The 9,050-nt window shown below is 37.4% G+C and overlaps 1 pseudogene; it reads right to left on the bottom strand.

Moving 5' to 3' along the window:
• Nucleotides 1–7,846: 7,846 nt before the first annotated feature.
• LOC136306602 (cofilin-1 pseudogene) lies at nt 7,847–8,606 on the bottom strand (annotated as a pseudogene).
• Nucleotides 8,607–9,050: the final 444 nt, after the last annotated feature.

Raw genomic sequence — 9,050 nt, 5'->3', positions numbered from 1 at the left:
TGTCATGCAAAGGTTTTATTGGAGAGTGCTATCAGGAGCTACACTAAAAAAGCAGTTATAAAACAGGATTGAAAACAAGTTAAACTGTGATGATTATTAGGCTACAAAAATATCTCTAGCTACTGAGGTAACAGGAGCACTGAAGCTGAGATAGCTCTTTGAAAATGTCTATGATTGAAGCAAGACATCTATACTCCTACCTTAAATATTCATTTTTCTCTATCTCTACTACAGAATTATAATTTTTATTGCTGCAATATCACTTGTGTGCTATTAGGTCCATCAAGAACAGACACCAAAACAGGATTAACCATGGAAGAGAATTGATATGGCAATATCTGTTTTAAAAAAGTGGGCAAATGATCCGATGTCATCATTTCTTATGGCTGAATAGTATTCCATAGCGTATATGTGCCACATCTTCTTTATCCAGTCGTCTATTGATGGGCTTTTTGGTTGTTTCCATGTCCTGGCCACTGTGAACAATGCTGCAATGAACATGGGGCTGCATGTGTCTTTATGTATCAATGTTTCTGAGTTTTTGGGATCATTTACAGCAAAATGGTGGGATCTTGATAACATTATATGAAGTGAAATAAGTAAATCAGAAAAAACCAGGAACTGCATTATTCCATACGTAGGTGGGACATAAAAGTGAAACTAAGAGACATTGATAAAAGTGTGGTGGTTACGGGGGGAGGGGGGAAAGGGAGAGGGAAAGGGGGAGGGGGAGGGGCACAAAGAAAACTAGATAGAAGGTGACAGAGGACAATCTGACTTTGGGTGATGGGTATGCAACATAATTGAAAGACAAGATAACCTGGACTTGTTGATCTTTGAATATATGTAACTGGATTTATTGATGTCGCCCCATTAAAAAAATAAAATTATAATTAAAAAAGTGGGCAAAGAGTGAAGAGGCAGGGAGAGTTAGCAAACTATGGTGAAGTGTTAATCTGAGATGAAGAAGAGAGGATAAGGGAAAACTGTGTAGCAGCAACCCATACACAGTGCAATTCTAAAAGATTTAACAAGGCTGTCAGGGAATTCTTGAGTAAAAGTTGCCCATCAGATGAGTCCTAAAAGTTCCAGGCATGGGTCTGCTTTAGTATCCCTTATTTGCCCAATTATTGGCTGGAAATTGTCAAAGGGGAGCAAAGGGCTTAATTTCAGGGTTTAGAAAATTAAATCCCCCTCAGTCAAATATCTGAGAGGCATATTCTCATAAATAGCACAGTGAGGTGTTCAAGTTGCTGCTACCAAATTAAGGCATGTCTAGGAGTGGGCAATTTACTGGGACATCTCTTAGTGTTTCTACAGATCTAAGTAAAATAAACAAAATTTTGCAACAATCCTGGGCTGATAATGACAATGTTACTGGAGGCTTAGAAATCTCAAGAATTAGGATTTGTGTCACCCTATTAGGCAACAGTACTAAAACAACAGAAGTGTTCATTAAAATGCTGGGTTTCTCCAAAGGCAAGAGAAGTGAAGGAAAAGATAAATGAATGGGACTACATCAGACTAAAAAGTTTTTGCTCAGCAAGAAAAACTGACAACAAAATAAACAGACAGCCAACTAAATGGGAAATGATATTTTCAAACAACAGCTCAGATAAGGGCCTAATATCCAAAATATACAAAGAACTCATAAAACTCAACAACAAACGAACAATCCAATAAAAAAATGGGAAGAGGACGAACAGACAATTCTCCCAGGAAGAAATACAAATGGCCAACAGATATATGAAAAGATGCTCATCTTCATTAGTTATTAGAGAAATGCAAATCAAAACTACAATGAGATACCACCTCACATCTGTTAGATTAGCTATTATCAACAAGACAGGTAATAGCAAGTGTTGGAGAGGCTGTGGAGAAAAAGGAACCCTCATACACTGTTGGTGGGAATGTAAAGTAGTACAACCATTATGGAAGAAAGTATGGTGGTTCCTCAAAACACTGAAAATAGAACTACCTTATGACCCAGCAATCCCTCTACTGGGTATATACCCCAAAACCTCAGAAACATTGATACGTAAAGACACATGTAGCCCCATGTTCATTGCAGCACTGTTCACAGTGGCCAGGACATGGAAACAACCAAAAATCCCATCAATAGATGACTGGATAAAGAAGATGTGGCACATATAAACTATGGAATACTACTCGGCCATAAGAAATGATGACATCGGATCATTTACAACAAAATGGTGGGATCTTGATTACATTATACGGAGTGAAATAAGTAAATCAGAAAAAGCCAAGAACTACATGATTTCATACATTGGTGGGACATAAAAACAAGATTAAGAGACATGGACAAGAGTGTGGTGGTTACCAGGGGTGGGAGGAGGGAGGACGCGGGAGGGAAGAAGGGAGAGGGGAAGAGGAAGGGGAAGGGCACGAAGAAAGCTAGATAGAGGGTGACGGAGGACAATCTGACTCTGGGCGATGGGTATGCAACATAATTGAATGACAAGATAACCTGGACATGTTTTCTTTGAATATATGTACCCTGATTTATTAATGTCATCCCATTAATATTAATAAAAATTTATTAAAAATAAATAAATAAAAAGAAACCATAAACAAATACTATTTAAGGTAAAAAAAAAAAGATACTGGGTCTCTAATGTAGAAATAGGAAGGGTGTTGAATATCATTTATGGCCTCAATTTGTAGCAACAGATAGATTTAATTAATCCTCTCATTTCATGCTTTATTTCAGAAATTGAGAACAGTTAAAATTTTGAAATTCCAGTGAGAGGATGGAATCATTAATGGGCATAAGTATATATGAGTAATACAAGAGATAATTACTGGTAGCTTCTATTTGATAAAGAACTCCATATTCCCTTAGCTCACCTCTGCTCTCACCTGAGACTGAAGAACAAATACCATGTTTTCCTGTTTGTCTGTGAGACAGTCCTGAGGCACAATGAAAATAGTTTCCTAGAGGGTGCCCAGCAGAAATTGAGCCCCAATAACCCAGTCATGAACAAACCCTATATGTTTTTCGTTTCTTCTAGTGTCATTTTCCCTATTCCCTCATGTTTACTTCTTTGAATCACCTATAAATACAGTGCTTGTATCCAAATTTGTATTACATGTCTCCTTTGGGAGGAACCCAAAACTAAAATATTAAGAAATTTTATATTTGTTTCTAGATGGAACAATGGTAGCAATACTTACTAATTTGATCCTAGATCTAGAATTTATCTATAACCTTTCAGAAATATAGCTGGAAAATTACAATTGTTCAATACTTTGATGTTGTCAGACTACTAATAAAATCATCTCCCATAGGGAAGGAAACATTTTAAGCTCATGATGTTATTACAGTTGGAAACAGCTAAAATATTTTTTTTCCATTATAATATAATAATTACTTGGTAGTTGTGAAGAGATGGCATGAAAAACCCCAAATCATCTGAATCTATTCACTTCTGGTAAAAACAGGTCGAGTTGATTTAAAAGAGCATGTAGAGCCCTGGCCGGTTGGCTCAGGGGTAGAGCCTCGGCCTGGCGTGTAGAAGTCCCGGGTTCGATTCCCGGCCAGGGCACACAGGAGAAGCGCCCATCTGCTTCTCCACCCCTCCCCCTCTCCTTCCTCTCTGTCTCTCTCTTCCCCTCCTGCAGCAGAGGCTTCATTGGAGCAAAGGTGGCCGGGGCGCTGGGGATGGCTCCTTGGCCTCTGCCCCAGGCGCTAGAGTGACTCTGGTAGTGGCAGAGCGACGCCCTGGAGGGGCAGAGCATAGCCCCCTGGTGGGCAGAGCGTGGCCCCCTGGTGGGCTTGCCGGTGGATCCCCGTGGGGCGCATGCAGGAGTCTGTCTGACTGTCTCTCCTTGTTTCCAGCTTCAGAAAAATACAAAAAAAAAAAAAAAAAAAAAAAGAGCATGTAGATTTGGTCCTTTAATTAAAAAAAAACCACTTTCTATAATAGTATGTTGAAATATGTTTATAAAACTAAATAAATAACAAACTGCATATCCTAGTAAAATAAGTTATTTCAGTAGCTTAGTTTTCATAGGCTGGCTAAAACATAGGGATGATAAAGATTTAAGAAGAAAAAAGCAAGATACTTACTCTTTTTTTTTTTTTTACTGTAATGAAGAGTAAGATATTAGAATATGGTTCATTACATAGAAAGCTTTTGTAAGAAATGGTGCAACAGAGAAGACTTTTTCTTCAAAGCCACAATGTTGTTTGTTCTGGTGTTTAATCTCAGATAATGCAGACTGGTTGTTTTGTTTTGTTTTAAAGAAAAAAAGAGAATTAAGATTGACCCTTAAATTTCAGAACTGATGAACATCTACATTCTAACTTCAAAACTTTGTACAGTGTATTTCATTAAGTAAAATCAATAACAAAGTTTATAGCACTATGGAACTTTGATAACTTTTTTAATATATTTCTATGACTCATAATCACTTGAAAAATAGTATTATTGAAGAACTTTATGATTTTCAATGTAAGTCAATTTTTACAATAAGGTGGTAAGAGAAGGTGTATGCTCTGAGACAAAATTAGCCAAATATGAAGGAAGAAGTTACTTACCGTTTTTTGTACCTAGTACACCATTACCAGTAGACAAACACTGATATATCTCCTATGAGAAATTAACCAGACCAGAAACATGTGTTAAAATTCCAATTTTGCCTGACCTGTGGTGGCACAGTGGATCAAGCGTCAACCTAGAACGCTGAGGTCACCGGTTCAAAACCATGGGCTTGCCTGGCCAAGGCACATATGGGAGTTAATGCTTCCTGCTCCTCCCCCCTTCTCTCTCTCTCTCTCTCTCTCTCTCTCTCTCTGTTTCTCTTCTCTAAAATGAATAAATAAATAAAAATAATTTTTTTTAAATTTCAATTTTATTTTAGATAAAGCAAATATCAGTGTCAACAAAGTTTACTCTACTGACTTGTTTAGTATAACAATTATATTGTATAATTTTAAATAAACATTTATGATAGGAAAATAATGCTTTTATTGTTTTTAATAAATTTATATATTGTATTATAACACTAACAAAAATATAAATCTACATGTTTTATTTTCCCTCCCTAAACACTAAACTGTCTTTATATTGCTATAATAAAAAATGCACTACTGAAGGATGCTTAGGAAGGTGCAGTTTTCAAAAAAACAGTCTGTTTATGCTACATTCTTAAGAATGAGTGACTATGTGAAATGAATATTTATTCTATGAAGGTACCAATCTCTGTGTACTACTTCTGAAAGGGTAGTTGAGTGCCCTGTTAAAGTAGGCAGAATTCTTGTTATTAAGAGTATAAATTCTACCCATCTAAAAATCTTACACAGATGAGGCCACTTACTTTGTGGAGAGCTAGTTAAAATAAGATTCAAGGCAGTAAAACATTAAAATTTATAGTTACATTTGAGCAACATCTCTTGTGACTCAGTGGTTCTTATCAGCTAAAATATTCTAGGCATTTTGAGTTAGAAAAAAATACATAGCTTAAGACAATATTTTATTGAGGGATAGGAAGATATTTTTGATTTCGTATTATATGTTATAAAGATAAATACTAGATTTAAAAAATGGGAGAACAGCGTGAATCCCACAGATCTCATAAATTAGACATTTGAGAGTTCTGTATTAAAATAGCACTTGAAGTCACACCACAGCAATATATTTCTTTGCTAAGCCTTTTTAAAAGTAAAGAGAAGCTTAAGGAATTCATAACTAAAACTTCTTGATGGCAATATGAAAGTCATTTTAAAAAGAACTCACATAATTCAGTTAAATAAAAATATTTGGTAATATATTTTCATAGATGAGTCTTTAACTACTTTGGTAAAATGAACTGCCTAATTTATCTAGAATTTACCCAAACTATTTCTATATCTTAAAGGTTGTTTTTTTTTAATTTCACAAATAGAATATCTATTATTCTTCTTACAGAAATTGTCAAGAAAATGTACAGTATAGGAATCAAGTGGTGCATTTTTCCCCAATATGTTTTATTAATATATTAAATTAAATATAGACATGGCTATAGGTCTACCCTGCTTATAAATATACTTATATCATAATATATATACATATATATAATGAAGTAATAATATACATCTTGCACAATAGATTTTTATTTCTTGATTAGTGAATAACACAGAAAGACAAAAGAATCAACTTGGGAATGTTCCTTATCTACAATTGTATATATACATACATAATTATAAAGATGTTAGGACTTTTTTTTTTCGGTGAGAGGAGGGGAGGCAGAGAGACAGACTCCTGCATGCCCCTGGACTGAGATGCACCCAGCAAGAAGACTAGGGAGCATTGCTCCATTGCTCAGCAACTGAGCTCATTTTAGCACCTGAGGTGGAGGCCATGGAGCTAACTTTAGCAGCACCCAGTACCAACTCACTTCAATCAAGCCATGGCAGCAGAAAGGGAAGAGAGAAAAAGAAGTGAGAGGGAGAGGGGTGGAGAAGCATATGGGTGCTTGTAAGAATATAATATGAAGACATGTAGAGTTAGGAAAACAATTAGAGACAGCAAGGTTCCCTAGGGCAACAGCCCTGAGCTGTGAGTCCAGGGGCCTCTTTCACTCTGTACTGGAAACAACAAATTAGCAGAATAAGATTCAGCAACAAAAATTTGTTCAGGCTCTCAAAACAGAGATTAAAAGTCAGCACATTTCTCGTCCTTTACTTTTACCCCCTGAAAACTTCTGCTGTCTTCTTCCTTGAGTTATTTGTATTGGCTAATAAATATCTGAGTAAGGCTGGTAACGGGGTTTCAGTCCTTCGGTCTGCTGATTGGAGCTGTTGCCTCCCCTCGGCCCATCAGAGCATTCTATTTGATCTCTGAGTAATTCACTGTCGCTGCAACAGGCGCTTCTCCTGTGCACTCTGACCTGACCAGTACACCCCCACACCGGGCCGACACCCTACCACTGAGCCAGCGGCCAAGGCCAGATGTTAGGACTTTCAAAAGCAGCTTTTTAAATTTAAATTCACAAACTGGAAAGCATTAGTTTATTACTTTTGTAACAGCTAGGCTTTCAATCCTGGTAAACTGTCACAAGAGGTATTTCTTCAAATATTACACATCACTCCAAATTCAACTCTCGGTTACCACTTCAGAAGTCAATCATTTTTATTTTCAGGGAGCATATTAGAAAGTGATTTGGTTTAAAAATATTTAAGGTTCACATTATTTTTTATTTGTGAATTTCAAGGCATAAAATCTTCTTAAAAATCTTTTTTTTCTGCAGTGAAACACTAACTTTGAGTATTGTGAGACATATGCACTAGTATGGAAGCTATGCAGCTATGGTGTTGAGGGTTGGGGAAGCTTGTTGAGATAGTCCAGGTCCTTTACTGGTCCTGCTTCCATGAATGTCCACCACCAGGTGGAAGAGGAGAAGGGAACCAGGTAGCATGTGGAGGAGTCATATCCACAACATTATATTTATACACAGAATCAAACAGACAAACACAGAATCAGAGAATCAGTATTACAGTTAAAAGTTGACAGCTTGAGAAAGAGGAAAAACAGGTGGAAAGTTGAGGTGTATTAAAACAATATATAGCACCGTGCAGACTAAATTACCTGAAAGGGACTTGGTCTACATCAACCCCTACAAAAATCAGAAGATCAAACCTGGTTTGGGAGGGCCAGATTCGACAACAATTGGGAGAGGAAGGTCTAGGGGTGCGGTGGCAGTTTGGCAACTGGATGAAGAGATTGCCCTCCCTCTTCTGGGATTCCCTCAATCCTTTCCATCTGGAAGGAAGGGGGCAGCCTGAAACCCCCCCCAGGGAGATCTGGAGCTGCCCCATGCTCCAGGCAGGGCACTGGGAGAGGGTTCACAAAAGCTTGCCCTCCAGGGAGATGACCTGCTCCCAGATTTTCTGCCAGAGTGCTGTGGTCCTTGACCTCCTTGAAGCAGTTTGCTTGCAGTTTGTGTTTGATCTCATAGGTCATTATGCTCTTAAGGGGTTCAGACTCGGACCCAGGAGACAAACACCAGGTCCTCTTTCTTACTTTCCTTGTTTTCATAGGTTGCATCACACAGGGTTCAGTGGCAGTTGTTGTCCGGCAGTATCTTGACAAAAATGGCCTAAAGGTCATCTACAGCCTGTCCACATCACCTACCAGGACCTTCTTGCCCCCCTCCACTAAAAGGGGAAAGATTTATATAATCTGGAGAGAAACCAGAGTATGCCCTCCTCCAGAACAATCTTCTTGTCCTCACTCAGGCAGAAGAGAACTGCCTTCTTGCCTTTTTCCCACCTCCAGTGTGAAAGCCTTACAGACCTTCATGCCATTGAACACTTTCATGACTCTATTAGAGACAGCCGCAGCAAGGGCCCAGTGTGGAAGCCTTACAGACCTTCATGCCATTGAGCACTTTCATGACTCTATTAGAGACAGTCGCAGCAAGGGCCCAGGATTCCCGGAGCGCAAGGGAGACAGCAAGAGCCTGAGAAGGAGAGAGCCGCTCAGCTGCTGCCAGGACCCGACTTAACTGAGACAGTGCAGTTGTATTTCCAAGAAAAAGAAATAAATTATCTTTAACAGAAAGTTATACTTTAAATGTATTTACCTGTCAAATATATCATTCATATTCTGAAAATAAATCTATAATATGGTTTATTCATGCTTTTTCTAATCAAGAATTCTTCCCAGCTTTTACAATCCCAAAGTAGACATTTAATATCATAATGAATTCTAAATATATGTGGGCAAAATAAAACTGTCTTTAAATTATAACTTAGAACTAGATATTTTATGGATAACATACACTTTCCTTTTCTGGTATACTTGATCTCAGATCAAGAAAATTTAATATTTTATTTACCTAACACCAATTTGTTTTGTTTATGGATGAAAGTCATGATTTTACAACTTTTTTCAAATTCACAAATACTAAATTTCTTAGCAGCAGTCTACCAGCTTATTTGGCACCATTTTTTTTTCATCTACAAAATAAAGATTAATCAGTATATTGATTTTCCAAAAGAACTAATTGTGAACATGTATGTAATCAGCCGTTTTTCTGATATCATT

Source organism: Saccopteryx bilineata, chromosome 5, assembly GCF_036850765.1.
Source record: "Saccopteryx bilineata isolate mSacBil1 chromosome 5, mSacBil1_pri_phased_curated, whole genome shotgun sequence".
Classification (NCBI taxonomy): domain Eukaryota; kingdom Metazoa; phylum Chordata; class Mammalia; order Chiroptera; family Emballonuridae; genus Saccopteryx; species Saccopteryx bilineata.
This window is presented reverse-complemented; position numbering and strand designations above follow the sequence as displayed.